The sequence below is a fragment of the Cotesia typhae genome, unplaced genomic scaffold, assembly GCF_013202065.1.
Source record: "Cotesia typhae breed Kobodo isofemale line unplaced genomic scaffold, CoteBio_Ctyphae contig_48, whole genome shotgun sequence".
NCBI lineage: Eukaryota > Metazoa > Arthropoda > Insecta > Hymenoptera > Braconidae > Cotesia > Cotesia typhae.
In genome coordinates, this window is record NW_027423756.1 from 11,352,209 (window position 1) to 11,368,647 (window position 16,439).

The 16,439-nt window shown below is 34.2% G+C and overlaps 1 protein-coding gene and 1 long non-coding RNA gene across 2 annotated transcripts in view; one reads left to right on the plus strand and one right to left on the minus strand.

Moving 5' to 3' along the window:
• Nucleotides 1-16,439, plus strand: part of LOC141529972 (uncharacterized) — a 168,805-nt gene that overhangs the window by 3,692 nt on the left and 148,674 nt on the right. The gene's annotated exons all lie outside the window — the stretch shown is intronic.
• Nucleotides 1,474-5,911, minus strand: LOC141529973 (uncharacterized). Its single transcript, XR_012479688.1, has 2 exons — nucleotides 3,851-5,911; nucleotides 1,474-3,717 (listed from the first exon to the last, which is right to left on the minus strand). It is a non-coding gene; the product is annotated as an uncharacterized LOC141529973 (long non-coding RNA).

Genomic DNA, 16,439 nt, shown 5'->3' on the forward strand with positions numbered 1-16,439 from the left:
AGAGACAATGGTAATTCCCATGAGAAAGGAATAACATGTCCCTTACGACATTGTTGTTTTCGACTACCAAACTCCTCTCCTCTGGTCTCTTGTCTGTATGCTTTGTTACTCAGGAATTTTTCAGGTCATGAGTCTGTTCCCAACTATCACACGCGTTTTATATATAATGCCTTTTTTTTGTATTTCCTTAGAACAATAACTCGGCACTTTGTGTTAATTTAATAAAAACAAAAAATTTTATACTAATTGTTATCGTATAAATGTATAAATATATATTTATATATAACACGCGATGACGTAATTAGAGAATCTTGGAGGACGTCATATGATGTAAACAACCCAGAGCAAAAATACGGAGTTTAAAAATCTAAAAAGATTGAATGCTTTTGAGGTTTACTTTAAAATCCCAAAAAAGATAATATATTAAGTTATTTCAATACAATCACTAAAGGGCTTTTGTGTATCATGCTACACATAACACACAACAGTGTAAGTCTAGCATTTGCATACTTAACTCACACTGTATACTATATCATACCAGTTTCAGTGCAGACACAACAGCCCCATCTTTGTCCTTGTTTGTATATGTATAGAGATATATATTGTGTATCTGCTACTGTACTAGCTGAGCATCATTCAAAGCGGATAAACCGTTTTGGTATTAGGCAGAAGCAAGCATAAGTAGCAACACAAGAGCACCCGCAGGCAGACGTTACAAGTTTACAACACAAGTGATCCCTGGTATTCGACGCCACTATATATCTACCCATAACGTGAAAAGGGAATACCTTTCTCCCCCTATTCTACAGAAGTGTTGTATGAGCCTTCAGAATAATTCAAAATGTTACACGTGTGACCTCACAACCTCGTTCTTTGTTAACAATTTACCGGAATATACTTCATCAAAATATCATTCCAGCCTATTACAAATTGCTCCGGCAATTTTTTTCATTCCTCCAAAAAACCAGCTCCAAAATATTTCATAAGCTGTCGGTATATTGTGTGATTAATCAATCGATATTTTTTTTTTTTTTTTAAATCGGTATTTAATAAATAAATTTTTTTTTTTACTTGGAAATTAATTTATTCCGAGTTTCACGTAATTCAATACGGACAGACGGATGATGCTGAATTAACCGAGTGCGGCGAGAGATAGTTCCCTTTGTGCGTAAAACGACGGGAGGTACACATCTCGAGTCCCCTAATATAGCGTAAAGGGCAACGGCACATTGTGTTCCATATGAGTTTTTTTTTTTTTTTTTTTTTTTTTCCATATAGATATATAAATAACCGTCGGCATGTAGAGTAGAAATATAACAATAATAATAAAAATATATAAAAGCTGTACTCTGCACTAAATGTACAAAAGTGTTCGTATTACATGAAAATTCTTGCTCTGTCTGACCAAGACTGTCTCATCGGTAGTCTGGACTGTCTATAGATCTGGCCAGGATATGAAATAGGATGTTCTGGGTATTTGTATTTGTGTGTGTGTGTGTGTGTGTGTGTGTGTGTGTGTGTGTGTGTGTGTGTGTGTGTGTGTGTGTGTGTGTGTGTGTGTGTGTGTGTGTGTGTGTGTGTGTGTGTGTGTGTGTGTATTGACCTGGTCTAGCACAGAGTACCTACCTAAGCCTCCTCGTTAAAACGATCCTTTCCGCTTGAACAGTATGAGCGGCGGGTGGCCGAAGTCATGGTTTAAATGGGCATTTAAAGGGCTGTATAGCCAAACAATACTGAGATTTAAAAGTAATATAAAGAAAAGAAGAATGAGTCGAGGTGTTTACTTCGTCAACTTATGTACACTAAATCTTTCAACACTTATTAACTTTTATTTTCTATTCTTTATCTTTCTTTTAAATTTTACTTTTAACAAGCAAAGGTTCTTTTTACGAGTAACCATCAAAGTAAAATTGTATTAGGCAAGGTGAGGTTAAGTTATTATTTTCAGTGAACAGACCGGATAAATTAGATGCGAATGATTCTGTTCGTGGAAGTAGGAAACACGGATGGCGTGAGTTTAAGGAGACAATTCGGGAGGAATTTAGTTAAACTTCATCTAGACTCTTCGTTGATCATTGATTTATTATGGTGTGTGTATTATAGCCGTTATAAATACCAGCTGGTGATGTACGACCATGACCGCAGCGCCAGTATTTCCTACACTTAACTACTATACAGCTTCAGGATCACTCATACAGTCGCTGCATCTTCTGTACATTCTCTGGTACACATATTCATACTTATACTCGTCTATTTTGTATATATGTATACATATACAGCCGCAGATGAAGCAGCAGCTCCGAGATAAAGGCCACCAATGACAACGACAACAACAGCAACAGCAACAACTTACACTAAAAACTATCTGCTATGTGTATATATAATACTTACACTACGACTACGACTCATTTGGTTCCTTTTCTTCCTCAAGAGTTGTTTCTTGATTTATAATAGCCGTATACGATATCCCTTGTGTCTCTGCTCCCTTTTATTTCTCTGGGTATCTTCGCTCCCTTATATTTTCTCTCTTGCGTCACAATTTCGCGTATACATTGTGTGTACGGTGCCGTAATACAGTAGTAAAACCATACAGAATGGAATGGATGAGACTTATTTTTTTTTACATCTTTTTGTCTTCTTTCCTGCTTCGTTTTTATTATTATTTCCAAGGCGCTGTTGTTTATAGACATACTTATTGTTATTATTTTTTGTTTTGTCGCTGTGTTAGATTCTCTGTAAACCATTGACACCGGGTCGTATTATTTTTATTTGGCAAAAAGGTGCTCCAAGATTTGCCTCCGCTAGTCCTAAATATATCGATCAACCAGAGATTTTTTTCTTTCATTCACAAATCCAAATTTAGATACTCTTTAATATAAATATTTTTATTCTTTTGCCTACGGTTCGCTAGAAAATCGTTAATGTCTAATAAATATTCAAACGAGCTTGTCCTACTAATTGTCTGAGTAATCAATTAATCGTAAATCAATATTATTTATTTTTTTAATAATTCATAAATTTGAAAGTATAAAAAATAATTAATGCTTGATATTAAAAATGTTATTTATTATTTTTAGAATTTTTTTACATTTAATTGTCTCATTAAAAAGATAAAAGGAATTTATTAGATAAGCGTGTAGAAAAAAGGTTTTAACGATTAATAATTCTATTTGATTATTTATTCGTGATATTATTATTATTAGTTTTTTTTTTTTTTTTTTTTTTTATTGTAACATACACATTTCCATAACCAAATTTAATTGTGTAAAATACAGATTAATAAAAGATGATAATAATAATGAATAAATTATTGAAAGAAAAACACTATTAGAATGTGTTATATTAATGGAGCTCTAGCTTCTTCCATGAGGGTCTACATGTAACTCATTCAAGGGGAAAACCCAAGTGAATATTATGACGCAACTATTACTACGGCCAATAATAATAAAAATAATAATAATATCAACAACAACGGCAACATTTAGCTCCGTTGATACAGTAGTACTGGTGCTGCTGCCGGCAGACCAGAGAGTAGTGGCGATTACGTAAACGCGATAATTAATTGCTTGTGTTCTCTGTTTAATGACTCGTCGGGTCGTTTGCTAAACACGCCAAATCGCCGGGACGTCACGAAAATCGCTACAGGTGCATCGTTGCGTGACTAAGCTGTTAATTTTCCGCAGTTGCGCAACTACTGTCGATTCCTCCGCCCGCGCACTTATATATAAACATTATAAATAAATAATATATGCATACATACTGACATGCTAGTAATAACAATAACAATAACAATAATAATAAATAATAAAGACAACGACATTAACTTATGTACTTATACTTATTTACTTACTGACATGCTCATCTCTTAACAGCCTTGTCTCTTCTACTATATTCGCCGTCAAACACACAACTTTCTTAGAATTATTTTTCCATTGTGTCCCAGATGCGCGAGCAACCGTTCAGTTATATTATTGCGCATTGACACGATTGACAGAATGACGAAGACAACCATCATGTATAGTAGTTATCGCAAGTTAAGTCATAAAAATTCGCTTTATAGATATATTTTTTTAAAGTTAATATCTTTTATGTTTATTTATTACTCGGTAAACTCATAAACTAACGTCCTTGACCAAGATCACATCGTTTACGTGCTACGAAAAATCTTTAACAATATTAATATTATTATTGAGTTAAAAATATATATTTATCATGCAAATTTATTCATCGAGCTGTGGATAAAGAGGAGTAGGTACTTGATGTATTCATGAGTAAATAATAGCGACTAGTTGACTATATAGAGCAACAGCAGCAGAAGTAGTGGTACTATTAATGTCTATGTCTGTGTATAATTTACAACTGTGTAGGTTAAAGCTTTAGTTATTTCACATTGTGAGTGATTGCATTATATTCTTTAGTAACATCTCAAAATTGAGTCGTCTGTGTCTGGGGCTACAGGCAGTCGTTGGCGTGGCACGCCAACGAACCGGGTTCGAATCTCGGTCACAGTTGATCTACGGTCCAATACTTTTTCTAATTTTCTTCCCAAGCTTTTCTTATTCTCTGCCATCTATTCCTCTGTTCACCTGAAACAATTTTGTTTTCTCAACTTTGTCCTTATTAAAATTTAATTCTTCCGGTAGTGGTTGGCCCAATGATGAAGATCTCGAAGCTACGTCAGAGTCAATCTCGCAGCAAGAGGCATACCTACGGGTACACGTCTGTGTGTTACCCAAAGAGCCTCGGGAAGGTCTGAGATAAAGTCACTAGACGTTCTAGACGGACGAGTTCATAACTGGACTGCGGAATACCAGAAATAGCGGGATTTGCGGACACAATAGCCCAGGAAGCTGGTTCTGGTAAGCAAATATATACGGCTTACGTCAGCTGAGGTTGTTGCCGCTTATTCCGATGAGATGTTTCGTAGACTGGCCTCTGAAGTTTAATCTGCGAGCCACGACGATGAGCTTTACAGCTCAGAGTGGAACTCAATTCAGACTAATCTGACTCTGACAATGCCTCGAGATACATAACTGAGGGCAAACAATTTTTTTTCAATTTCTTAAATCAATTAATTAAATAAAATTTTATTATTACTATCATTACCATTATCATGCTTTTTTTTTTTTTTTTTTCGTTATCTCAAGCGTAATATTATTTATATTTCAATTAGAGCCAGTAAAAATAAATTTGTTTGGTTGAGTTGATACGGCTTTATACGCACGTAACTGTGATCGAGGGACGATAGCCAGTCTGTTTCTTTCTTTATACATATTAGTAGCATACAAAAATTGTCATTAGTCATTATTTAACAATTCAAATTTGCCTAGATTATGATCTTACCCCAGTAGTATAAACACTCGACCGCCACAGACACAAACACACTTATACATATATCTGTCTATATATACTGGCATTGTTCGTCGAGTAATTGACTGAAACCTTCGAATAGAAAACGTGGCAGAGTTTTATCGTTGTATCTGTTGGCATCCGGTCGTTACGTTTCAATTACCGTCGAATCAGAAATGTTTTTCAAGCTTGCTTGCGTGCATGCTTCTCTTCGACGTCGCGTTCTCGATTTAATACCCACACTACACCACATCGACATCATCTACATCCATACGGTCATATTATTTATACATATATGTAATCTACAATGTACATCCAAGACACAACACATATATAATAGTGTAATGTAAGATTTAACTTACGAACGGACGCCCGCACGATATATTTTCGGTACGTCCTTGAGTCACTTTCTCAGCATTCCCTATTGAGTAATGAGCTAATTTTACAGTTCTTGTATTCATCCGTGTACATTTACATCTACATATATTATATCTATACATTTATATCTATATTTGCATTAATATCTTCTTATGTCTATATAAATATCCGCGTTAATGTAAATAAAAAAATTTCTCTAAAAGCGCATCAATAAATTAACTCTAATTCATTATTTTATTCTATTTTATTAAAAACTATTAAAACGTTTATATTTTATCAGTAGAAATTTTATTCACTCGACAAATTAATACTCTTTTTTATTTCTTAATTTTATATCGCGATAATAAATTAACCGACTACTAAATACACAATTATAATAGCTGTTTGTCTCTATAATTTAATACTGTCAATTATAATACATAAATGACATTACTTTATCTATCCTTCAAATTTATCCACAGCTAATAAAAAAAAAGGTATACATGTGTACCATATTAATAGAGATAATTATCAGACTAATATTTATATTATGCGGGATTTTAGTGTTAATGTTGATGCTAATGTGCGTGTGTCGTTGATTTAATTAAATAATAATCCAAGATAAACAATAGAGATAAACAAACGAGGCATACGTGGTTTAATAGTTATTTTAATACAGCACGAACTAGTTTAATACATGCCTACAAACCATCATCATTTGTATCCACACAAACTATTACAAGCATATAGTGTTTATCAAAATGCTAATTATTCATTGTCGGTGGTTTATACACTGGAAGCAACACCCGTACTAATAATCATTGTAAACTCAACGCTTCCAGCAATTGTCGTCGCTTTAGATAGTTAAATGATCCTCGACTCCTCGTGTGTATATACCACCGACACTATAACACTTACTCTACTGGCACCGCGTTATCCATGCAACACTATCAGCGTACCCGTACAATTTATATACACGTATGATCCCAGTCGGGTATTACGTGCCTAAATGTAATTGCTTTTAAATCTGATCAATTTACTCATTACAATATCGCCTTTCTACATCATCGCCCGCAAATTTTATTAGGTTGGTTACAGAAGACGAAAAAAAATTACATGATAAAAATAAAAAACGAAAAAAGCAGAGCCTAAAAAAAAAATTAAAAAACCCTGTATTGGTATTGTGATAATTTTATTGTGGTTGGTGAATAAATGGAGGTTAAGTGGAAAAATACAAAATTGCCGAGTAGTATGTGTAAATATATGTGTATATGTAGCAGAGAGGAAAGAGGAAAGAAGAGAAGAGAATAGAAGAGACGAGAGAAGTAACTGAGCAATCGATCGCGCACACGACCAAATACATAGATATACACAGTTTAGTTGTATAAACCACTATACTCTACTTCCATCTCCATCTAGGTTATACACACGACTAGTATATACTGAACACATACACACCAACGAATACGTTATTATTGCACAGTCAGCGGTGAAACTAAATTAAACGCGTAGGAGCAAAAGGTAATTTGCGCTGATAACGAGCTACCCACGTAAATACAGTCCTCCGTGGATTAAACGAACCAGTGGATGGATTGTCTCTATACTACGATACGGCATTCTCGGTTTAGTTGTTTTGAGACTCTCTTTTGCATTCAGACTTTAGACACGACACATAATATCAAAAAGAAGATCAACAATGACAATAATAACAAGAACTTATTAGACGACAAAAATAATGATTGGCAATTACCGGTGATGCCTTTTACTGTCTATTCTACCCTTATATACACTACTAAAACCCGGGATCTTTAAATCCCATCATCAATTTACATTACGCGATTCACATTACCCTAAGCCTTGTTTTAATCATTATTAAATCGACCGCAAAAACAATTACCCACTTATTTATCTTCCTACTACCCACTAACTACTAATTAACTATTAATGGTTAATTTTCAATAGATATGCAGGCTTGTTTCATTTATCATATCGTTATCCTTAAAAAGGTAATCAATAATCCACTAATTTTTATTAGTATTATATATTAACAGTAATATAAATATTCATATCCATTTAAATGATATTACGGCAGTATGACGATTAATTATTATTTATACTTATAAACTACTACTCGAGTGGTTATAAACGGATTTATCGACTGACTCACCATGCCAAGATTTCCTCTTTGCCGAGTAGTCAAGTCTGTTAATAATATATGACCTGCTGATTATGTACAGCTACTACCATTATCATTATTTAATTAATTACTTGTTTATCATTGTTATTATTTTTTTTTACATTATAAATTATGAGTGTGAGCAGCAAGCGTGACTAATAAAAAAAAAAAAAAAAAAAAAAAAAGCAGCCCGCCTGTTTTATCAGTATAGAGGTAATTCACTGAAGAAAGGCATTTATTATTTTTACGGTTCACTTTAGTGTGTGTTTATACATATGTATATATTTATATATGTTAGTAGATATAGTAGCCGGTTGTTGACGGAGTAAAGTTAGTAAACATACTCGAGGTTGTTTGCCAAACGATGGGATTAGGTTTCGGACAATTTACTCAAAACATTTGTATAGGATACTATTAGGTTTATATATATTTATATTTATATTTAAAATTATTGCGGGCGATCAAAGAAATGATTACAAAAGAGGGTTTTGAACTATACAGTCAAGATGTGTAAGAGGTTCTTTAATTTCTTTAATGATCTCTTGTGAATTTTTAAATGGCCATTTTAACGGCTGTCATTTCACATCGTTACCCTTCTATTACGTTACATTATATTATTACTAATACATGGTTACTCCAGACATTTAATGATACAGAGTCACCCTTAGTCTTACTTTGTACTCCACTCATCTTAACCACTGTCGTAAGCCATAAGATAACCACATTTTTAATATAATTACGATTAAATTTCTGAAAGTAAGAAAAAAAAATATACTCCGACATATATTTGTCATCGTGAGCTTTTTACATCAGTACCGCGTAATTGTCCGGGACATACTTTTGTGCTAATTTTATATAAAAGGCCAGAGCTGAGATACACAAGTTATACTAAATTGATCAATTTAACTTTTTGTTATTTTTATCTGTTGGATATTTTATTTATTAATGGTTTTTTGTTTATCCTTTCTGGTTGATTTGACTCCGAGCTGAGTAAATTACTTGCTCCGGAGGATTATATGGGTACTTATAGTTGGTAACTCTCGGTGTACGACGAGATGTACATGCTGGGTTTCTCGCCTCGAGGTGTCGAGATAACCAAGTACCCACCACGGTTATAAAACCTTGGACAGAGAACTCAGGCACGACTGAAGGACGTCGATGAAAACCTTGAACGATACAAACCTGTTCCGATTTAACGACAGTTTCACCTTCAACCACACTCGGGCTCTATAATCTTTTCTTTTTCAATCCTCGGAGTCTTTCAGAGTCTTTCGAGATACCTCCATATACATTTATATTTTATTTATATATTTATAAATAAATACATAAAGACATTAATTAATGGGATTTTAAATAAGTATATAATTCATATGGCGTTTATTATTGTTCTTTTAGATCTTGTTGTTATTGTTGTTGTTTATTTTGTTATCTCGTCGCATTCACATCAATCAAAAGTCTCGGGAATGAAAATGATTTAGATGAAGCGATTAATCACACGGTGCACGCGTTGCCAGAGTAGAGCGCGAGTTTTATTTCTCTCTGCGTTGTTGATTGTATCGGATTGTGGGGGTTGAATACTGTCCGGGATAAAATAAATAAAGAGCAAAACATAAAATATATTTAAAGTAACGAGAAGAGAGGAGGATTAAATAAATAAAAATAAAAAAAAAAAAACAAGGGAAAATAACAAATATTATGGTCGTTGTTGAAAATAAAACAAAACATGAAATATATTATAATAATGATAACAAAAGACGTATATTTATATATACATATATTTAGCAGTGAGGGTGGGATTTTGTTCCGGTTTGGAGACACGTATGACCCCCGCGGGGACAGCAATTTTGCGGCTCGTCGGCGTTCACTTCTTGCGGCTACCCCGCCAGAAAAGTTGCTCTCTTGTTTCCTTTATCGAGGCTCACTCGCGCTCAAGGGAATCAGCTTTAGGTCACGTTATTTAATAACCTGAAATAACGATGCAAACTTTCCTTCGCACCCTCTTGACTTTTTCAAATTTTTTTGTAACTTTCTCACTTTTTCTCTTTATATCCAGCTCCTCCTTTTTTATTTCATTATTATTTTATTTCTTCTCCCGTTTTTTTTTGGTTTTTATTCGTAGCCTGACAACTTTTTCCGACACTGTCACTTTAAAATACATTCACCTCATTTCTTTCTTTTTTTCTTAAAATTCAAAATTAATGAGCCGTCAAATTAATTTATGCCAAGAAATTCTTTAGCTTCTAATGCTCTACTCAGTCATATAATCATTGAATTGTCAAAGAACACAATTACTGTCACTTAATATAATTACCCCGAGTGTCAGTTATATCTATTGAAGTGGAAAAAGTAATGAGAATAAGTGTACCACAGTTGACATAAATAAATATTTTAAAATAAAATATCAGCTAGTATAGTATACACTCGCTATTCTTTAAATCGATCAACTTTCACGTGAGTTTTTCATCGAGTAATAAGTCAACTTATAATACAACATATGTACCGTATAGTATAATACACATTGCAAGTTTATTTCTGTATATATTAAATAAATAAGACTCATTTATTATTTTATTACTTTATACCTCTGTACTCGAGCAGAAAAAAAAGACCTAATGTTTGAGACAGACGATGGAAAGTATATGATAAGTGAAAGTTCTTGCGGTAGCAGATCAAACGTTTGTGAAATTTGCTTTGGTGAAAGCAAATAGGTATATATCAGTGTTTAAATAATCGGAACAAACGATTTAATATAGCTAAAATTATAACTATGATAATAATAACAATACATAGCACCAGCAGAACAAGTAGTAGTATTCTAACTAATCATGTGAAATCTAAACTGGTTAAATTTAATAGCTTGGCCTTGATTAATTTCTCCAATAGAGGCTATTAATTTTAATGAAATGCTGATATATCCGGACACAAATTGATAGTATGTGTTTATTCAAATTCAAATTATGACCCCACGTGTGCAAAACATCCAGGCAAATATATATTTAGTCTCTCTTTCTCTCTTTCCTGGTAACTAGCAACTAGCAACCATCCAACCATTTATTTTATTTAATATGCGTAATATTTGATGTGTATGTGTGATTATCGGTAACATTTATAGTTGATATTAAATTTAAATAGACGTTAATACTTATAGCGTGATGAAAATATGAGATTTCGTTGGTATTTATATAGTCAAATTAGCCGCGAGCGGTGTAGTGGCAAACATTATTTTTCATTATACACCGAGTAAACTCAATAAACGTTCGCTACGCTGTAAATATTCTTTGGTTAATATCTCTATAATATATACATACATGTACGAGATAATATACGTATATATAGGACTGATGTAAATGATGTATTACTCTTTTATCGGTGTCTCTCTGCGTGTGTATAATTTATGTGGTTAACCCATCCAATAATTATTTCACAACCTCAATTGCTATTCAATTTAACATAATAGTTTTTTTTTTTTTTTACATTTTTATCTTTATCCTGTGTTTGATTTTTAATTTCTCTTTACTCATTTTCTGTTTATTATAATTATCACATTCCTACCGCGTTTATTATAATTATGATGAGTGATTATAATTTATGATAGGATTAAAAAAATATATAATCAACTATCATTTGACTTTATAAATTATTCCTTATTGTCAGTTAATCAATTGCTCTGGACTGTAATTAAATCAATCGATAAATCTTTAAATTCTTCAATTAAATATTAATACATTAAATCAATATCATTAATTATTTATATGTTATTATTTTTCAACTTATTTACATTCATAAAATGTTTAATTATTTAAGATTACTCATTAGCAACGTTGAGCTAAAATAATAATAATAACAATAAACTAAAAACCAGGCTTTATTTATCTAAAATAATAATAACGTGTTGACTCAGCTTGAAAGTTGATTTTCCAGTCATCGAATGACTAATTTTCTATCGTAATCAGTATGTTTTTTATTTGTCAGTTTAAAATTCCTCTTAAACTATTTATACGCTCAATTATCACCGTCTCTAAATATTATAATTTATTATTGGACTAGAGAAGTATTTAAATAAAAAAAAAACAACTAAAACCCAAGTAATTTGACTTGTAAAATATTCTTCATCGTCGAGAAATCAATTTCTATACGGTTTCGCAATTAAATCGCACGTAAAATCAATGACAAATTCCAGTGGGATTGAAACGAAATTCCTCGAGAGCCTGGACAGTAGATTCCATTGATATTCTCTTCTTCCTTTTCCTCGTTCTCATTCTATTCTCGTGGTTGTCGTCGTTGTAAGCTCATATTATACATACGTATAGACGGCTACTACCTTACCCGTACAATACCCAGATAGTAGTAGTAGTAGTAGTATTCGTTTTAAAATTGTACGACGACTTATTATAACACGCAGGCAGCATCGCCTCCTGTGTTCGCGACTGAATTCAAACTTTGCAGAGGCTGGAAAAAGGCCAAGGGTTCCAAGTCTCTTTTTATCATCCACATTCATATCTACGTCTGTATTACAAATACAAATACCGAAACGGTGTAATACCACGTGCAGAGTACAGTAAACCTAGTACGTACGTGTAAGTTAAAGTAAAAGGGACAGTGTAATATAAAAAAGGGGATGACCCTATCAGATGAGTCTTGGCTGTTGTACTCGCTAGATATAGATAAAACGGGAGACTCCACTCGGGTCGGCACTTTTTCCGTCTCGTAAGGGCAGAGAGAGCCCATCTAGAGCATCAGCCACTCGTAAGAGTTTCAACTCCTCGACTCTACACATAACACATAACATACATTGCTCTCTGGATCCCTGAATTTTGCTCTCTGCTCTTTTACACTTATTTTTCATTTCTAGCTCGTCAGATCCTCTTTTATTTATTTTTATTTTCATTTTAAAACTACGCCGCGACATGACTTTCACTCTTTAACTCTCGATTGCTCAGCTGTCGTCATCGTTACTGGGAAAAAAAAAAAAAAAAAAAAAAAAAAAACATCCAGGGAGTTGTTCAGCACCTCTTGTTCCTGGCTGGGTCCACGTGGTGCCCTAGAAAGTCCTTTAAGTCTCTTGACATCCACTGCGTCGCGGTTGTCGTCATAGTTCCCTACATCAAGGCGTCGCTGCCACGAGTAGATATAGAGGATTGATCCAAGTTCCCAAAGCATCTTCTGGTCTGGCATATACGTATATATATTAACATCTCTTGTGATCTTTTAAAATACTTAAGGTTGACTCGTTGAACACGAACCACTTTCGTCAACTAGCTTTACAAGCTTATTCTCAGCATCACTTCAATATTTGCATACACACATAAATATTCACGATCTTTTTCTCAATTAAATTTTTTTTTTATCATTTGTTTTTATTTATTTTCACTCCAATTATAAATTTAAACATGCTTCAAAGCAAATAAATAAATCAATTAAGTTCTGTTAATTATTAGATCGAAGTACAGAAAAATAAATGTTTTAATTTCATGCCGAAAAAATTGTCTTAATTAAAAAAAAAGAAAAGAGAAAAAAAAAAGAAAGGTGTAAAAAATAGTTTTTATGGGTGTAATTAAAGTTTTTTTATAAAATTATTTTTAAAATGTCTAGATATCGAAGTGAACGTCAATTTCTCGAATACAAATGTGTATTTAACGAGTTGGTGCAATTAATTGTAATTACGCTGCGTGTACAGTCCAACTGACACGAGAGACGCATTTAATCTCTCTGATGCGGACTTTCTCTGTCTCTCGCTGTTCACTCTGGACTCGGTATAGATATACGAGTACTCTATATAGGGACTCACACCATGCCAGACTGTTATTATCGCAAACCAGTCCTCCACCGCCGCTTCGGCTGCTGGTGCATCGCCATCATCAGTGTATATACCAGGAGACACGTCAGTCTGCCGTCGAAACTGTCCGTATCCAATTAAAATCCTCGCTTTACTCATCTCACTTTTTTTCCTCTCTCCCTTCTTCGCCTTTTGCCTCTTCCTCTCTATCTTTCTCTCTTATATACTCTCCTCTTCGGCTGTTCGTATTTGCGCTGTTGATCGATTGGTAATTACATCGTAATTACGTCCACCCGTTACTCCCTGTCAGGGTCACACAACAACAGATTCTAATCGAAAAGTTTGCTCTCTGCCATTTATAATGATACCAATAATAATAGCAACCTCAATAACAAGCTCATGCTCCAATTATTTACCTCAAGATTTAAACGATTGATTTTTATGCTGCTGAATTCTGTTGAAAAAAAAATTAAAAATAAAAAGTAAATTAAGTAAAATGAGGAAAAGACAAAGAAGAAGAAAAAAAAACCTCGATGATCAGTAGATGGTGATTATCCACAATTACCAACACCCGCGGGTATTGCTAATTAATCGAGCGATGACGTGGCTGTGGCCTCGTACACCCAATCATTGATAATATTATCCCGAGGTTAATAGACAAAGATATTGAAAAGCCGGTTTAATTAATGCATTTATAAAAGAGAGAAAGCTCGTGGTTCAGTTAAGGGATATTATACAGAAAGGGAAGAAAAAGAAAAAGAAAAAGAAGAAGAAGAAGAAGAAGAAGATGTATAGAATATTGTTCGATATAGTATAGATAGTTGGAAGTAAAGCGTCGACTCGAAGCGTTCATTGATTGCGCGAAATCGAGGTTTCCTGCTCTCCTCCCCATTGTCGTGGCTGCTGCCTCTGTACTGCTGTTCTGTAAATTCTATCCATCTTTCTCTGTTGCTCTCGCTTTCTCACTCTGTATCGCGATGTTTTGTGTAGCCGGTAAATTGGCAAGTGCGCCTCGTAATCAATAGGCGACCAGAGAGACAGACACAGACGTGGCGCGTACAGACCATCGTTGCCGGGTGGGTGAGGGAGAGTGAGAATGAGAATGAGAATGAGAGAGAGGGCGTAAAACACATGGATTGACCAGTGATGTGATGGTGATGGTGGTGCGAGTGCTGGGGAGGTGGGTGGGGTGGCTTGGATGGATATACAAGCAAATAGAGATAGAGTTGAGTGCTGGTGGTGCTGCTATGGAAAAGGGCGAATGAGTAGAAGAGAATGAATAAAGGATGACTACTGTAGGGTAATGCCGATCCGAATGATACGAGAGTGACTGAAAAAGGAAATGTGAAACGTGAAAATGGTGTAATATCCTCGCCGTAACCAGTACAGTGACAAAGAGATTCAACTGTATGCAAGTGATGCTATGCAGTTGTAGTGAGAGCCGGATAACGACACGGCCGAGTGAATAGCCGAGCGAGAGATTCGTATGCACCTTTTTTTTCTTCTGTTTTTCGCTTTCCTTGTTTTAGCCTGTTTATTTCCCGGGAATGCCGACGTATCGCGCTAGTACTCGGCTCCAATGAAGGGCGATTGAGATGAGGTGAATAGTTGGAGGGGAATTAGGGAGGTTATAAAGTGCTGGAAATTGGAGGGTGAGGAGAGGGAGAAGAACGAGGAAGAGGTACACGAGAGTTCATTGCGATAAAATTCACTGCTTGCACTCGATCGACGTCTTCGACGTCAAATGCTGCGCCGATATTGATATATGGAGAGATCAGGATAGGAAGAGATGTATGTACGTACATTAGAGGTGCTGGTGGGTGGATAGGTGGGCGGCGGTGGTTTATGTATGGAGTTTTGCTGACGGGTAAATACATCGCGTTCTATAGTTGCGGTGTGTGTATCTATCGATCGTTACACATGCCACTGCGCACAATTCTATCCAATAAAAATATGGCGCATTTCCTGATTCGTGAACGGGTTACAGTGATGCCACTCCGCGGAAGCCCAGGTGGATGTTACCAGTTATCAAAAACGCTCACTCACCTATCCGTATTGATAACTCGCTCTCGATTCTTTTTTGATGGGCGCAAAAAAAAAATGTTCAAATAAATAAAACTGTTACAAAAAATTTATACGTCTCTATAGATATGTATTACAATCACGAGATTCGATTCGACGTTCAGATACAATGCTATTTCGAGTGAATTTCGCAACACTCTTATTGTCTGAACGTCAAATTGATTTTCTTTAATATATTTTTTAACAAAAAAAAATTTACATCAATAAATTCACAAAAAAATATTCGTCATAAAATTTAATTGAGTAATAAAAGAAAAATAAAAATTAAATTTTTATTTGATATTCTTTTGTTCCATTCCGATATAAACTACTTTCATGTATTGAAACATGTATAAATAGACTAATGGAATTGAAAATAGAGTTTGATAAATTTAACTTTAAAATTTTTGGCATTCATACAATATTCGTTTGAATATTTTAGCAGTTTGACGTTAATTTAGAATATGAATTGCTTTATTACACTTGTCATTTCTTTCAACATTTCAGCATTTAGAATTAGACATCTGCAGACATGTGCCTCGACAGAATTCTCTAGGTCTTCGTGATTTTCTCTATTGGATTTTTTTCTCACTATTTTATTCTTCGAGAATTTTTTATTTTTACCTTCTATTTTTTTTTTAATTTTTTTTCTAAGAGTAGTTCGAAGCACTTTTACAATCTTCAGTAAACTCCGTATTCCTCCGGTCAGTTCTATTCTCA